This window comes from Anser cygnoides, chromosome 3 (genome assembly GCF_040182565.1).
Source record: "Anser cygnoides isolate HZ-2024a breed goose chromosome 3, Taihu_goose_T2T_genome, whole genome shotgun sequence".
NCBI lineage: Eukaryota > Metazoa > Chordata > Aves > Anseriformes > Anatidae > Anser > Anser cygnoides.
The window spans coordinates 88,284,340-88,300,387 of record NC_089875.1 but is presented as its reverse complement, the minus strand read 5'-3'; the positions used below and the strand labels follow the sequence as shown (position 1 = coordinate 88,300,387).

Sequence of the window (16,048 nt, the reverse complement as noted above, 5' to 3'; positions counted from 1 at the left end):
TTATGTTTGAATTTTCTGTTCAGTGTCTTCTTCTATCAGCAGAATATTGGCACAAAATTTGCTCTCGTCACTTCCAAGCTGCCTGTATATCATCAATATACACCTATATTATTTTGCTTGGTGGTTCAAGCAATTTTCTTTGTGCTCTTTTGAATAATGTTGGAATTGTTTCTCCTTTGGAGGTGATATATCTTAAATATTTTCCTTAATTTGCTATTATAAAAAAAGGTACATTCTAAAAAGTCAAAAATTATCATGCTGATGTAAAAGCTGTTAAGTACGTTGAACATAGAATCATAGAATCATTGAGGCTGGAAAGCTTACATAAAGCTTTAAACTTATGAAAGACTTTATCAGAAGAGTTTCTTAGACAGAAAAAAATCTCATACAGAGATAAAGCTAATTAATATTGGCAATGGATTCACCATGAGGAAAAAACATTCTTCTCATATAGTCAAATAATTGATGCTTTTATACTGACTAAATCAGAAAAGCTGTTATCTTGACAAACAGTGCAGTTCTGTGGTCCAAATACCAGATTTTAAAACTAAATAAAAACAGATTTTGTTACAGGTGCTGGACAGTTTGTTCTCATTTTGCCTGTAATATGATGCCTCTTTTGGCAAAGTGTGGTGCGCTCAGGTGGTGCCTCCAGAGGGCTGAGAGATGGCCACTGGTTCCAGGGAAGCAGAAGGGTTCTGAGAATGGGAGAGTCATGGCAAGAAGGCAGCTGCTAGAGCCCTTAGAATTAACATTGAAAGGAGCAGGGACTGACCCCTAACAAAGCCCCCACAGTGGCAGAGAGAAACATTTTAGGGATCGGAGGGAGCTGGCCAAAATCCAAATCAAATTAGAATCGAAAGCCACTGTGATTGTAGTAACCAAGCAGAGAAGCAAGAACTTGCCTGCAAGGATGTAATGGATAGAGACTTGTTTATATACATTTTTATTTCTATCCTGTCTGAATTAGCCATTCTAACTTTTGTGTCTTTAAAAGGTTAATTACATTGGCTTATATTTGAATAAAATCTGCATTTGAGATGAAAGAGTTTTCTGGTCTTCTGGTCTACAACCTAAAGCGAGGCTCATGACATCCACCCCAGAGCTTTACCTGGCTCTCCTCTCACACCATGGTGCACTCACATCTTTTGTTTAACAGTATGCAGGGTTTCAGAATTAAAGTGAAATTAAAGTTATCAGAATTGGTGGCAAATCAAGACTTCCATCTTGTGAAAATGGCAAGGTTTCAAAATTTGTTCAGTGTCAGACAAAATATTGATACTCTTTTACATGCAAATCAAATTTCATGGCATCCCATTCTCTTGTTATGTTTTGTCACTCCAAGCTAAACTACACATCTTAACATTTCCAGATACTTAGTTCTTTCTGAGCTCAACCAAAAGCTTTAGATTCATCTTCACCTAATTTACTCTGGAACTTGAGTAATGAATCCTGAAGGCTTGGTCTTCATACCTCCATTCTATTCTAACTCTGTTTATGAAACTGTTTATGAAATGTCCTAGTGGCATGCTGAAATATTTCATCCTCTGCTTTTGAGTTCGGGGATTGTATTTTGGTTTTTAATTTTGGAAAATCCCCAATCAACTCTACTTTTCATTTATAAAAATACCAGGCTTAATTTGAGGAAGAAGTTTTTATGGCATTCCCATTCTTGAGAAAACTCTCAAGTTATTTAATAGTCACTATATTTTTTATGTTGGCACTATAAGGCTCTATGGTTGGCACTGATCTATTTCTTCCTCCACTGGCCGCTTTCCCCATTTGGACTTAGTCCCAGATCATCCTTGGGAAAGAAACTTGGGAAAACACTATAAACATCCTAAGAATGTGGTTTATACTTACAAGATTATTTTTTTTTAATTTTTATTTTTTTCCAATTGACTGAAATTGTATTGTCTTTGTACAGTATTAAGTTATAAGTATGGAATGGAAACCTTATATTTCAATACTGCACTATTATTTTGAGTACCCTTTTTGTGGCTAGAGCCTTAATTCAATTCCTAGAATAAATGCTATTTTCAGACTCTGACTCCCTGCTTCCCTGTTGGTGCTCTCTACTTATCTCCTCCTTCACAGCATTTCCTTTCTCTCATGCTGGCTTCGTATGATCTCTTACATTTACCACAAATACCATTCCTGAGAGGCAGGCAGGGTCATCCACAAAGCTTCTTAGTTCTGTGGGAAAGGCACAAATAATCTAGGGCCACCAGGATTTGTTATTTGTTTATTTATTTGCAGGCGGAGAGCCTAATTCTTTAGTCTGAATTAATTCAAGGTATGTTAGGGGTAATACTCATTTTGGCTGAGTAGCTGAGATAATTTATTTTTTGTGTTTCTCCAGTTTAAAATGGGGTTAAATACTTGAGAGCTGTGTCTGAGATGTTAAACAGCTTCCTTATCTAAGTGCAAGGGAATATTTTTGGTATCCATTCTTTTTGCTTTTTGTTTGTTTGCTTGTTTTTTATAAAATTGGAATTTATAAAAAGGAGTACCTAGAAAATTCTTAGAGAAAATCTTTTTCTGTTTACTTTCATTCTGCCTTTATTTTTATAATTCAATATTGAAATTGTGTAATAGCCTGTCTTTACTTTTAGTATGCTGTTTTACTTCTATACTAATTTTCTTGTTTCTGTAATTATAGTGAGATCCTGGCATGTGGAAACCTATTTCTAGTTGACAATTTGATGATAAAAAACACCTTTTTATTGTGTGTGCATACTGTTTTCTTCAAACACTAATAATTTCTATGAGTCTACATGAATTGTGTTCCTGTTTAGTTCTGACTAAAAGGTAAATGAGAACACACTAAAGAACATCCCATTTCCCCATTCATGCATACTTATATGTATATATCTATATGTGTGCGTATGTGTACACACACAGACACGTATGTATATACCCGTTCTAAGCCCAAGCAGAGGATATAATAACTGCTATGTAGCCATGTGAGAATAACCTGAAGCATTAAGCAGTATATATTTTTACACTGACATTATGTTGAATAGTCATAGTATTTACGACATTTTCCATTTTAGGTGTTTAGAACTCTATAATCACTATCCAATTACACTATTATTTTTGCTTAAAACGTTCTGAATTTTATGTTGTCCACAATAATTCTGCTTAGAACTGGGGAAATGCAGACATATAATTAAAAAGCATTTTGCCTTATTTGTTTATTTCAATGTGTTAACAATTTGACTTTAGATTACGTTATCTTCTGCTTTCTCAATATAAAGTTATGTTAGATGTTAATTTATTGTTTGTAAAACTACTTTCTTGGAACTTTTGTTATCAAATCACACAGTAGAATAATGTATTTTCAATCTTCCAATAGAGAAGAAATAGTATATTTCAGAAGACAAAGGTCTGGAAATAACTTTAATGCATAAAGGGCCTTTCAGTGGACAGGTACTTCAATAAAAATAATATTAGTAATGTGACAGGCATGCAATAACTGGCTTCTTTGCCTAGCCTGATTTGAACACCCATAGGTTACCACTGAAACACACAGGATATGAGGTTCAATTTGAATATGTAACCTAGTGCCTTGTTCTAGATTTTTGATGTTATGGTTTTTGAAACCCTAACCCTGGTTGTTTAAAACCCATCCTGTAATACACACCCAGTAAACAATATCTCTGCCTCAATCTACTTATTTTTATTTTGAAGAAGGTGACAGATATGGAGATATAGAAGGAAAACTAAAAAAACAAAACAAAAAACAAAAAAAAAAACAACAAAAAAAAACAATAAAGCAAATGTGCAATGAGAGAGGAAATAGCAAACAAGTGGTCACACTACCCAGATGGTTTATTCTGCTTTGATAGCAATTCCTAACTGCTGCATACATCCAATTTAAATGCAGAATAACTACCAGCAGTGACTATGTTTTGTAATGCTAGCTAAGAACTGTTTTCACAGTTTTACAAAGTAGTCTCCTTCATATTTCATATTTCAAAGGAATAGATCTATTGCCTCACAAACAAGATTTCTGTTCTATTTCTAATCTAGTGCTAAGAAGTTTAATATACTTAATCTTCACTTGATTTATTCATCTGCTTGATTGTTTAAACAGTGATCGCACATGTAGGTGTCTCTGGGATGTGCCTTCTCTTGTATTTTCTATAAACTTGCCATCCTTTGTGCTGAATACTTATCAGAAGAAGTCATCTTAGTTAGCACTCTATTCAATTATAGGACTGTTGTGTTTCACCTTTCCTATTTGTGTAACATGATTTCATCCAGAATGTTATTTGGCTTGTCCATTATTATGCAAAATAGTATTTCCAAATAACTTTCTTTCTTATCTATAATTTGCTTTCTCATAGCTCTTTCTGACTGTTTCAGAATTTTCTTATTTGAATTCCCATGGTCAGACTCTCTTTTCAGCATGAGTACAGGACAACTTGGACAATATATCAAAGTATTTTGAAGCTGCTGGCATTGCTGATACTAGTTTTCTTTCCTCCAAGCTCAGCTTTCTCCTACCTCCCCTTTTGCCCATCACTTTAACAATCTCCTTTCCTTTGAACATCTTGCAGAGCAAGCATCCTTAAAGTAATATGGAACATTGTATTTCTCTAATGCTACTTCTCTTATCCTATTTCTTATCCTGTTTCTTCAGTCTGGAAGACATCCAATAACACAGCTCTGCCTCTAGCAGCGCAGTTGTCATGATAATTAAAGAGTAGGAAAGTTACTTTTTAGCTCTTTGCACTTAAATGAGGAGATCTTTCTTAAACTTCTTTGTAGGTTTTTGAAATATGAGGAGATCTTTCTTAAACTTCTTTGTAGGTTTTTGAAATACAAGGAAGCTTTTCTAGGTTCTGGAATTCATAATACAAAGGGACAGACACCACAGGTCTCTGTGCCACAAGCAAGTTGCCTCATCTAGGGACACAACAATGCTAATTGCTAGGCATAAATCTCCGTACTTCAAGGGCTATCATCTTAGAAGTTCTTGGGCTCCCAGACCTTCTGATAGCTGTAAATAGAGGTTTTGGTATTACCTCTAAAATCCAGTCCTTAGAAGGGTAATTCTTAGGAGCACAAATGAAAATATGTGCATATGGGTGCTGTAACTGAAATAGCAAGAGTATGAGCAACTTTGTGGCTGTCTTCAATGGTAATTTAAACTGATTCAATCAAATGCCTCCACTGATGAATTGCTAATATTGACCTGACAAATGACAGACTCTTGAATATCTCCGTAGCATAGGTTAACCATGCCAGGGTCCATTCCCAGCAGGTAAGTTGGAAGTGGCCACCCCATTTAGGAGGCTGAGAGAATTAAACAGAGTGGGCACAGGCAAGCAAAGCCAGCTGGCCCGGGGATTCATGAATGGACCATGGGACGAGTTAGTTCCTGATACAGATATCACCATTTTGTCCACTGGGTGCTTGGCTATGCATTGAGCAAATTGCAGAATTGCAGGTGGACAAAAACCTTTCTGCACCAGGGAGGAGGAATGGGGCAGGAGGTGGGAGTCTGACAGCCTCATCAAATGTGATTTATTTATTTCATGCCAGAAGTGAAAATACACAGTCTGAAATAGTGTGAGGGAACTGTGCTTGAAACCCAGGGTCTATGCAAAGTTGGCAGCCATACACAGTTAGAAAATTGTGTCTGCATGTGTAGAGAGTGGATTTTATAGAGAGTATCTGTATTTGGGCCACAAGCACTAGAACCTCAGGGACAAAACTCCATGAAGGCTCTGCAGACCTTTGTAGTGCTACCCAGAGAGGGAGCTCTTGCATTAAGTGCCAGCTGGTAATAGGCCTTGAGCTGAAAATTTTCTTGCACCATAAGATTTTTGCTGTGCTTATGAAAATAAATAAATAAATAAATAAATGGACCACTGTAAACAGAGATTTAATCATTTCCCCCTGGTAACAGATAAGGATATAGCAAAGACAGGTAACAAGGTGTGTCATGTTGGCTAACTCTACAAGCCAATAGGGGAAGTGATATCATTGTAGGCATTATACCTTTTACATTGTTATTTCACTTTCATAACACTTGTATCTGTGCAGAACAGGATTTGCTTTTACTTTAGTGCTATAAACTTTATGTTCATAATCCTCCATTGACTTTCACTCCCTGTTTCCTTCTATGATCTTGGCAATATGTGTAAAATACTACTGATCTGTCTGGATTTCTTTAGATCACTTTATTATTTCCTATACAGAAATAAGAAGCATAACGGAAAACAGCTGTGTGTCATTCAGAAAAGATAAGATGAAATTGGTGGGGCTATGAATCAGCATAGTGGTAATCAGCAGTGAAACAATGGTTAGGTGGATTAAAACAGAAAGGATTTTGATCAGATGCCTTCTGGAAGGCTTGCAAAAGACTTCACTGAGGCGGCCCTTGAAGTACAGCCACAGATCCTGAAGAGAGGTGAATGCAAGTCTACATTTCTAGTAAATTCTTATTAGTGAGACTACGATTTTCCAAGTTTATGTTGGAGGACATATATAAATAATAAGGCTGTTATCACTACATAGGCACTTACACAGGAAAAACAAACAGAATAACAGCTATATGGGTTTGTGCACCATGTTGAGTTGATAACTGAGTTATTAGAAATGGGACAACATTTAGTGGCACAAAACAGAAAGCTAAGGATTGAGGAGTAGTTTCTAGAGCTTTTGTAGTGAGTTAGGAGCTTGCCTAGTTGGAAAAGCAGACAGGAAAAAAATAATCTGGTAATGATCCTGTGATAGACTGATGTGATGCAGCCATATAAAAAGAAAACTCATCCTCAGGGACAGGGAAGTACTAAATGGTACTCCAGCAAGAGTTTACCTGGAATGTAATGTAAAATTATAGCCAGTCATGCAAATTAATTAAGCATGATGAAAGGAAGAGAAAGACTTTAAGATAATTAGGTGAAAGAAAGGTTATCTTCTGAGAGAAACTTGGCTTTCACAGTCTAACAAAAAGGAGGTCTATAATGTTGCATGCCAGTACACCAGAGAAAAGCTATTTGAACTAATGGCCACAGCTGGCACAAGAACAAATGGGTATAAACTGGCCATTAATATATTCATCCTGAAAAGAAGGTTTCTAAGCATCAGAGCAACAATGTTTTGGAACAGCTTTCCTAATTGCAGCAAAAAATTGATTGTTGTTAAACAGCATGATTACAACCAAGAGTAAATGATGTGATTGACCAAAATAGCAGAACTCTGATGCTTTCTTATGGCCTGTATTACTAGAAGAAAAGCTTACACATGGTTTTGGGCAATAGAAGTAAAAATCCTATACACCTAGATATGTTTCTGAATTCAGTGCACACTGATAATATATTCATTGTTGCTGATTTTTTTTTTCTTGCCACACTTAATTCTTATTTTTGTATCTGTTATTTGTAAACAAGAGTTTGTGCACTTGTACATTGTTTTTCTACTTTTTAGGTACTTAGTCATTAAATGTGTTTTAATTCTTTTAATAATATATATAAATACCATTTTATTATTCCAGCTCTACATTAGACTTCTGCAAGATATTGGTAACCTCCTGGTTGTATTGTTACATTTCAATTTGGCATGATGATGTGTAATGTCCATTCTCTTCTCCTCTTAGGTTTTTATATGTTGCTATAGTTACCAGCCATTTCTCCTCTCATGTTATTTATGTAGGCTAAATTCCTAATGACCCTAAATGTGTTATCATATACATCTTGTTGTTCCTATTTTGTGGAAAGGCAAGGCACTCAGCTTGATATATGAGGAAGACTTCCAAAGAAATGAATATAGCTCATCTGCATGACAACCTTGACCCACAGTCTGCACTGCCATATTTTTGAAATCCACATTAATAATAAACCAGCAAGGTGTTGCAAATGCTGTAAAAGAATCTATCTTGATATTTAGTATTTAATCTATTAAAACATTTGGCTCTCTTCACACACAGTTAGGGGACCAATTAAAAGTCTAGAAAAACTATACAAAGTTCCTCATGTAATTAGATGTTTCAGGGCATGCTATTAAGGGCCATCTGTTCTCCTGGTTGACTAAGACTGAGAAACGAGATGTTTGCTTTTGCACTTGGGGTTCCGTCTGTCTTGAGTCTGTATTTGATTAGTGCTTTAAGGGGGTGAGGGCTGGATTTATTTATAATGGTCTTGATTTGCATTGTCTGGTAAGTATGCTTTATTGGGTAGGATGTTGAACTGTTTAGCATGTTAGATGGTCTATATTGTTTCAGCACAAATAACTCTCTAAAACATTTTTCTGTGAGAATCTCCCTCATTTTTCTCTTGATTACTTTCCTCTATCACCTGTTTTTTTGTTTGTTTGGTTGTTTTTTTCTACTAATGATGCAATTTTTCCATGGAGTACATGGTTACAACTAGAGCGAAACCACTGACATTTCATGCATTTTGAATTTAGCTAGTAAAATCAAGCAGAACTGAACATGAAAACAAAACATATGCTGTAAAGTTACAAGAATGGGCTTACTGTCCCTTCTGTAACATCTGTGCAGTCCCACTGATGCTAATGTAGAATATGTCAGACAGTAACACAGTGTGGAGGTACCCAAAATAACTTTTAATTTAGGTATTTCTGCTATTCTGCTAGCCTAGGCATGTCAATACCTTTAAGCGAAGAGCTCAGTCCCTTTGTATCAGTGCAGATTGTTCTCTCCATTTCTCCTAAAGCACCTCTAAATCCTACCAGAACAATGAGACATAGCAGTACTTCCATTTAACATTTCTAACAACTAATTGTTTCAGCTAGATTCTTGCACTAGCAAGACATACTTAAAACCTACACCTGGCTCTTAAGATTACTTTCAAATATAAGTTCGTGCAAATGAGATCAAAGGTCTCATATGCTCTGCCTATAGAAAAATATTCACAAATCTGTGCTGAGCCACCTGGCCATTCTGCTTTGGTTAGAGTATTGTGTTTCATTATATCTACTGGGCTTTAATGTTTCATCTACTATATGTACAGCAGCAGGTACAGTTATAGCACTATTCAGACAACACATTTGTTTATTCAGTCACCAAAGTGATATATTATATGAAGAATTAAAACTGAAAAATGAATTTACAATAGAGTCTGTTGCTGCATACTTGTCACTGCTCTAGCGTCACCCTTAGATATGCTATCCCTACCGCTTGCCCAGGTTGGAAGGCTTCCTGTCAGTTTTAGGAATAGTTGTCAAAATCCATAAGCAATTTGAAAACAGTATTTAAACGTAATTGTAGGCCCTTAGGGTAGGATCATTTCAACAAAATTTAGAGAAAGTTAGCTATCAAGCAGTGAGTTACTTACCTTTGGTTCCCTTTAGAGTCAGCAGAGAATAATGGGTATTTCCAAATGGCAATTATTTTCCCTAAATCGGGGAAGGTATGTAATTAGGTAGCTAACTGATAGTGAGATGAATCACCTAGGAGCCTTCATCCCTTATTGCTAAGAAAAGCTTGACTTTGACTTGTCTGTCTAACTTTTAGCCCCCCTGAATTTAACTTCAATCCCCCTTCACGTGTGGCTCCCTGGCCCACAACGAGAAAAACTTAGAATTTTTCTTCTATTCATAGCTGACTCTAGAGATGTTCTTCCCCTCTCTTGAGGAGAAAGCGCTTGTATTTTTCTGCAAGGATGATATAAGTGCATCCACTATGACCATGAAGCTACAGCCGTTTGTGATGCACACCATAATGAACATAATAAAGTCATTTGAAATTTATTATCCATTGAGAAGGAGAAGTGTATACTTCTGGATGTAATTGGAAAGAGAATTTAAACTCCTTTTTAAAGAATTCTCCCTGAAATAAAAAGTTCTTTTTTTTTTTTTATTTGAAGTGAGTGAAGTTGCTTAAAGAACACAACAAAAGCTATTAAAACTTTGACAGATGTTCTGCTCTGGTGAAATGTAAAACTGTGTTAATTTTAACACAAATAACACAGAGATAGATTATGTCAGAACTTTCTGTTACAATGCTTTTTCTGACTGAAATATTTCTTCATATTATTAATATTTTCATACCTTTCCCTCAGAAATTACTTTGTTTCAAAATTGTAATTATTCTATAATCAGAAAAGTGGAAAAAAATGAACTTTTTCTGGATTTTTTATTTCAGAAAATATTTGAAAGCATCAAGATTTGGGGAGAACTAAAATCATCCAAGAACTGGAATTTTCATCACCTCAGGCACCCTACTTAGCGGGTCATTTTGCAAAGGTCTTTTCATCTCAGAAATGGTCATGTCTGCTCCCTGGTGATAATGGACAGCACTTCCCACAGTTTTTGTAACATGGAGGATGGTCAAAGTCTCTGCAGATTATATCACTGCTAGATAGTAAGAGCACTACGTTTATGGGTATTCTTAAATTATTTATAATTTTCTGTGTAGTGTAAGAACTGTATTTTCCAGGTTCTTCAGTAGTTGCTGTGCTTTCTCAAAATTTAAAAAACATGAATCATTATCATGTTCCCTATTATTTTTCTCCATTTTCTTGCTTCATAAGCATACTTGTTTTATTACACAGTAGCTGAAAAAAAAAAATAAATTAAAAGTCCCTATATCACATGAGAACTAAAGTCTGAAAAATGGCTGTACTACAGGCAGGATGGAGCCAGGTGACTTCTCCAGACCCCTTGGCTTTGCTAGGTCATGGTGAAAATATGCGGGCCCCTCGCCTCAGCAAACCTGTTTATAAATACTTATAAGTGATGCATTTTCTTATAATCAAGATTGATTGGCTGGAGATTCAGTGAAGTTTCTGTTATTCAATGGCAAGTGCACCTTTCCATTCCAATACTTTACCTAGAGACACAGCATATCCTTTGACCCTCAACATCTAAACTGAGACCAGGTTTTTATCTTAAATCTGTTGCAGATCTGGTGCAAAAATCCCTTGGTGATATCTGCAGCTCTCCATGCTACACAGTAGGCCACAGGAGATCAACACCACCTGATCCAGCTGCAAGAATCTGTGAAAACTTGAGAGGTGTTTTCAGTGACTGCCATGTAGGTAACTCTCTCTCCATGAGACTGCTCCTCCTGCCTGTCCTGAGAAGAGAGAATTGCCCATGAAGTCATCTGTACCCCTCTGGCAGACACCTTAAGCCCCATGTCCAATGTCCCTCAGCATGACAAGCCCTAGAAGTCCCTGGGGGCTGTGCTCACATCCCTGCTGCGTGTCCCCATGGGATAGATCTGGGCTGAAGCAGCAATGTGGGCAAAAACACAGCACCCAACCTTCAGGGAGCAGTTGTCTAAAAGACACTTGGGGAGCTTCTGCATCCATGGGGTTCATAGCTTGCTTTATTTAAATTTTGTTTTAGTAGAGATACAAATGGGTATGCATATGGAAAAGCTCTCCTGTTAGCAGAATATTTTAGATTCCACGTTTGATCTTTATTTTAATCATGGATATCAAAAATACAGACTGAATGTTAAAGACGTTCTAACAGACAGAAAGAAGGATGAGTGAGAGCTTAGCAAAGTAATACAGGTCTGGAAAATAAGATTCAATGACCTTTTAATCACTGGCTTTCTGGGTATGTAAAGGAAGATAATTTATTTTCCCCTTGCTTCATTTTCTTTCGGTACAGTGGGGATAATACAACTTACTTTAAACCAGCCTTGCGGGAAGAAACGTAAAATATTGGCAGTTTATTGCAGGTTTTGATCAAAGGATCACACTAGCAATTTACTTTGGGCAAGTAAATTATATGTGTAGAAGCAGAATTTCAATTTAAAATAGGTCATGAAATGATGATGTGGTAAGGCACTCCTCTATGACTCTGACCAGAGGACCTGTGGTACTCTATGAGACATCTGTACCATGAGCTAGAAAAACAATTGGACATTAGAGAGCCTTTGACAACCTTCAGAGGAAAAGACGAGTTATCACCTTTAAATCTGAAATTATAGATAATTACATTCTCCTCCCTCAGTCCCCCTGTAGTTCCAATTAGAGTTGCTATTTCTCACTTCCCCTCCCAAAGCGTGGCACGGTGCTGCTATGCATTATTGAGCAGCTGCCTCGTTTGACCCCAGAGGTGACTGTTTTTTGGAGCTGGAAGAAACGAGCCATACAGATTCCTTGACTATATCACCGAGATATTGTGACTGGCTTAATTAGATAATGCTCGAGAAGTGTTGTGAGATACTTGGATTAAAAGCATTATATAAGGCCAAATTAATTATGAGTATTAATACAATCTTGATCTAAAGAGTAATTTGAATAAAGGATAAAATAATAATGAGATCTTTGTGAGTCACATACAAGAGTGCTTTGCCTCTCCATATAAAATATCTCCCACATCATTTAAAATGTTTCTGTGGAGCAGAGTAGGGCAGTGCCGCTCAGAAGTGACAGGAATATGTGCTGCCGAATGTGAGTCATAGCTGAACTCCAACATTTGCTCCTTTGTTTGCATTTTAGGCATAAGACATCCTGTTCCCTACTACAGAATTGCCTGCAGCTACTCTGATAGAAGGGAAAATTAAGAACCTGACAGGCAAAGGGGGGTTATTGGGTTTTGTTGCGAGGTGTGGGGGATTATCTTCACTCCCTGTGCAGATCTGTGGTAACATGGCACAGCCATTCTTGGCCTGGGGTGAAACTCTGACATTTTCGAATTCAAGGAAATCTTTCCATTGACCTCAGCAGAACCAGGTTTTCAACCACTTATGTGTTTTATTGTCATGTTCTTTCATGGAAGGAAATGTGGAAAGGCTGGCAATTATGTGAATTTATGTAGCCACGTAGACAATCTACCTACAAAAAATGGAAAGTGGAAAATCAGACTGAATTGATCTGAGCGGTCTCCAAATCTCTCTTGATAGCTGGGTGGCCAGTACAGCTTTCCACTGAATCTTTTTGCTTGGTAAGGTTTATACATTGATTGCACCTAGAAAGTTTGGTATCAGATTTATTTTAATGAAATCTGAATGTATGGAGATCGGATTTCTAGCTCTGAAGTTTTTATATTTCCTAGGGTGGATTCTTTTGATTAAATATACATATCTACATTATATTTAAGACATCTGATTTAGACTGAACTGAGTTTCTTCTAGATCTGCACTGACTCTAACAGGAGTCTGCAGTAACTAACTACATTTAGTCACGTAGATTTTATAGTTTTATACTTACATTTCAGTAAGTATTTTAGGGTTTTAATGAAATAGGGCTGAAATACTGAATTATTTAATGTTACTAAGCTAGTTAGCACAGAAATATGAGCAAAGAATTGTATTTTAACTTTATAAGCAGTGTATCTCTGCAGATTTCTTCCTTTGTTTACTACCTAACTGAATATTGGAATTGAATAACTATTGTCTTTTCAGGCATTGGACTAATATATCTAATGAATAGTCTTCACACAAACTTCACTTATAATACCAGATTTTCACTTGCAGTCTTCCTTGTCATGTAAAACTGGAGTTGACTGACTACAGCGGAGCATAGAAATGACATTCTGAACATTTAGTTCTAGTCCTTTTATTTTTGTTTACTTCTCTGCTTCATTATAATGAGATAAACATTTCTGTGTGCAGAGGATTATAATTACTCATGTCCATGAAGCAGCTCACTAGAGAGTATAATTATTGCTCACATTTTGGCTCAAGGCGAGAATTAGACTAGCTAGCCTGACATGGTCATGACTCTTACATTTTAATTTGTTCACCTCCTGGTAGCACCCAACAGATCACCTATGCCTCTCCTAATTTTTGAATACAGAGATGAAACTCCTACCTCTTTTCCTTTTTCTGTGAGGATGCTCTTCATTTCTCAGAATGAAGTTCACCTTACAGATAAATAAAAATGCAGAGCTGTCTGAATGGTCACCTGGTGCAGAGATGGGGGTGGCACACAGGGCATTTGGCCATGCACACAGCACAACCAATGTCACAGAAATGTCCAAAACCACAGAGACATGGCCGACAGTGCTAGGTGCACAGGGAATTTTTTGAATTCAGCAAGGACTTAGGGCAAGCTAACAACCTACTGGGGCTGAGATACATTCAGGTTGGAGATGACGTATTGCTCATGAGCCACGTGTAGATTGAGAATCAGTTTGAGGTAGCTGCTGTGGCTGCTGAGAACTCCTTGAAGACAGTAGGCATGGCCACAGTCACCACCTAGCACAGGCAGCTGCTCTTTTACTATTATATGGTGCATTATATGCCTGTGCATGACTGACACTTCTGGTTTCTTTTATTTTGTCTTTGGTACATGTTGTCATTAATGCTTCAGTCCAACAAAAGTCTTCGGGGTTTAACATCGTGTATCTAGTAAGGCATTACAGTTTGTGCTACCCCTTGGCCTAAACTAAACAAGTTACACTTTATCAAGCAATAAGAACAGGCAATGCCTGTTCTTTGTCTATTAGTGGTGAATCCTGAGCCTTTAAACCACTGAAAAACACCAGGCACTCAGACTTTGCCAGGGTTGGATGACTCTGAGTTTGTGGGAAAATTTTTCTCCAGAGAAGGGAGCCCTGACCATCTCCTCAGATCTTTATTGTGGGAGAATAATTTGGGAACTACAGCCCTAGCTATAATTCTAGTGTCAGCCACAATTTCTCCAAGAAACCTTGGTAAGGTAGATGAGTGCATGTAGAAATGGGCTTTCTACTCTGCTTGCTGTGGTGGAGAGAACAGAGCAGCCACATTTTCTTCTATACCCTTGGTTGAGATTTTTCCTTTCACTGTCACCATTTACAGATGCCTGCCCTGACTCCAGGAAAAACAAACAAACAAACAAAAAACATATCCACCTTGAAGGCAGGCTAAGGAACTTAAGGAATTTCTTACTTCCGTTCTTTTTTCCTGTGTGTGGTTTATATTTTATTGCAACACTTTTAGTATTAGTTGCCACATTTGGCCATTAGGAGCTTTTCTGAATGTGACATCTCACTTTTTTGCTAAAGTGAAACAGGATTATAGTTTTTAAATACAACCTAGGTTCAGAACTCATGAGAATTCCACACAAATGCAATTTTAATGACTTAAATGTACCACTTATCTCATGCCTAAATGTAGCCTCAAACGAGTCATTTTAAAACAATAATATTTTTTCAGATAATTGTCTCATTACAGAAATGCTGGAAGTGGTAAGAGGAGAGTGAGTGAGCAAGTTGCAAATATTCCATATTTTGTTTCAATAACTCCTTGTAGCAAATATTTACAAAAGGTGTAAATTAAGAAGTTTATTCTGCATACTATAAATGCATTTTACCTGTTTCTTTTATAAGACATCTCACTTTAGAATTTCAGATGGTTTTACAAAATTGTTTCAAAAATGATGATTCTGTAGTGTTTGCATACACTTGATATATATCTTTGCAATTATTTGTTCTTGTGCATCCTTCTACTTACAGAATAAAGACTTTCAATTTTTACTAAGACAACTTGTAATTTCTTTATAACAAATAATGAAAGCATTCAGAGAAGATTTAAAGGTAAGGAAAAAAAGCTTTTTTCATGAGTGCACTACTCTTAAACCATAACATCATCTCTGACACTGAAATCTTAGTTATTTAATGAAATCCTGGTAAGCAGTACTATACCCCATATGTGTCAGGATTTTTCAGTGCAAGAAAATGAACTTCGGTCCTAATGTGTGCTTTGGGAGAGTGAGGCACTGCGAAAATATTACAGCAGGGCATTTCAAACTCGGTTAGCTCAGCTGTCTTTGACAGTATCTTGCTGCTGATAACAGCAGTTCCCAGTTCTCTGTCAGGCTACATATATGTGCAGGAAAAAGATGTCCCTGTTCTTCCCTTCCCTACCCACCAGTTATGCTCGTTCAAGCCGATACTTAACTCATCTCCCCAGCTCTCTGCCCTGCATCGCTAACCGTGACCCAGCTGCATCTCTTCACCTACCTACCATGTTCACCACAAACTCTTCTTCACCATCACACCAGCCCCACGCTCAGCCAGCAAGCCTGAGTCTGGACACACACTGCCAGCCGTGTTTAGGAGGCCCTTGGAGAGCCCTGGTTTCCAAGGCATTGACATCTCAGTGGTCACCACCTGCCACCTCCATTAA

The 16,048-nt window shown here is 37.0% G+C and overlaps 1 long non-coding RNA gene across 2 annotated transcripts in view; it reads left to right on the top strand.

Annotated features, from left to right (window-relative positions):
- LOC106047538 (uncharacterized) overlaps window positions 1-15,471 on the top strand; it is a 40,349-nt gene extending 24,878 nt beyond the window's left edge. Inside the window, exons 1-3 of one of the 2 annotated variants that reach the window (XR_010830496.1) lie at window positions 6,286-6,424; window positions 10,121-10,339; window positions 10,881-15,470. This is a non-coding gene — a long non-coding RNA (uncharacterized lncRNA). Of the gene's footprint in view, window positions 1-6,285; window positions 6,425-10,120; window positions 10,340-10,880 lie in introns of those variants that run through there. The other variant, XR_001213827.3, reaches the window with a different exon arrangement.
- Window positions 15,472-16,048: the final 577 nt, after the last annotated feature.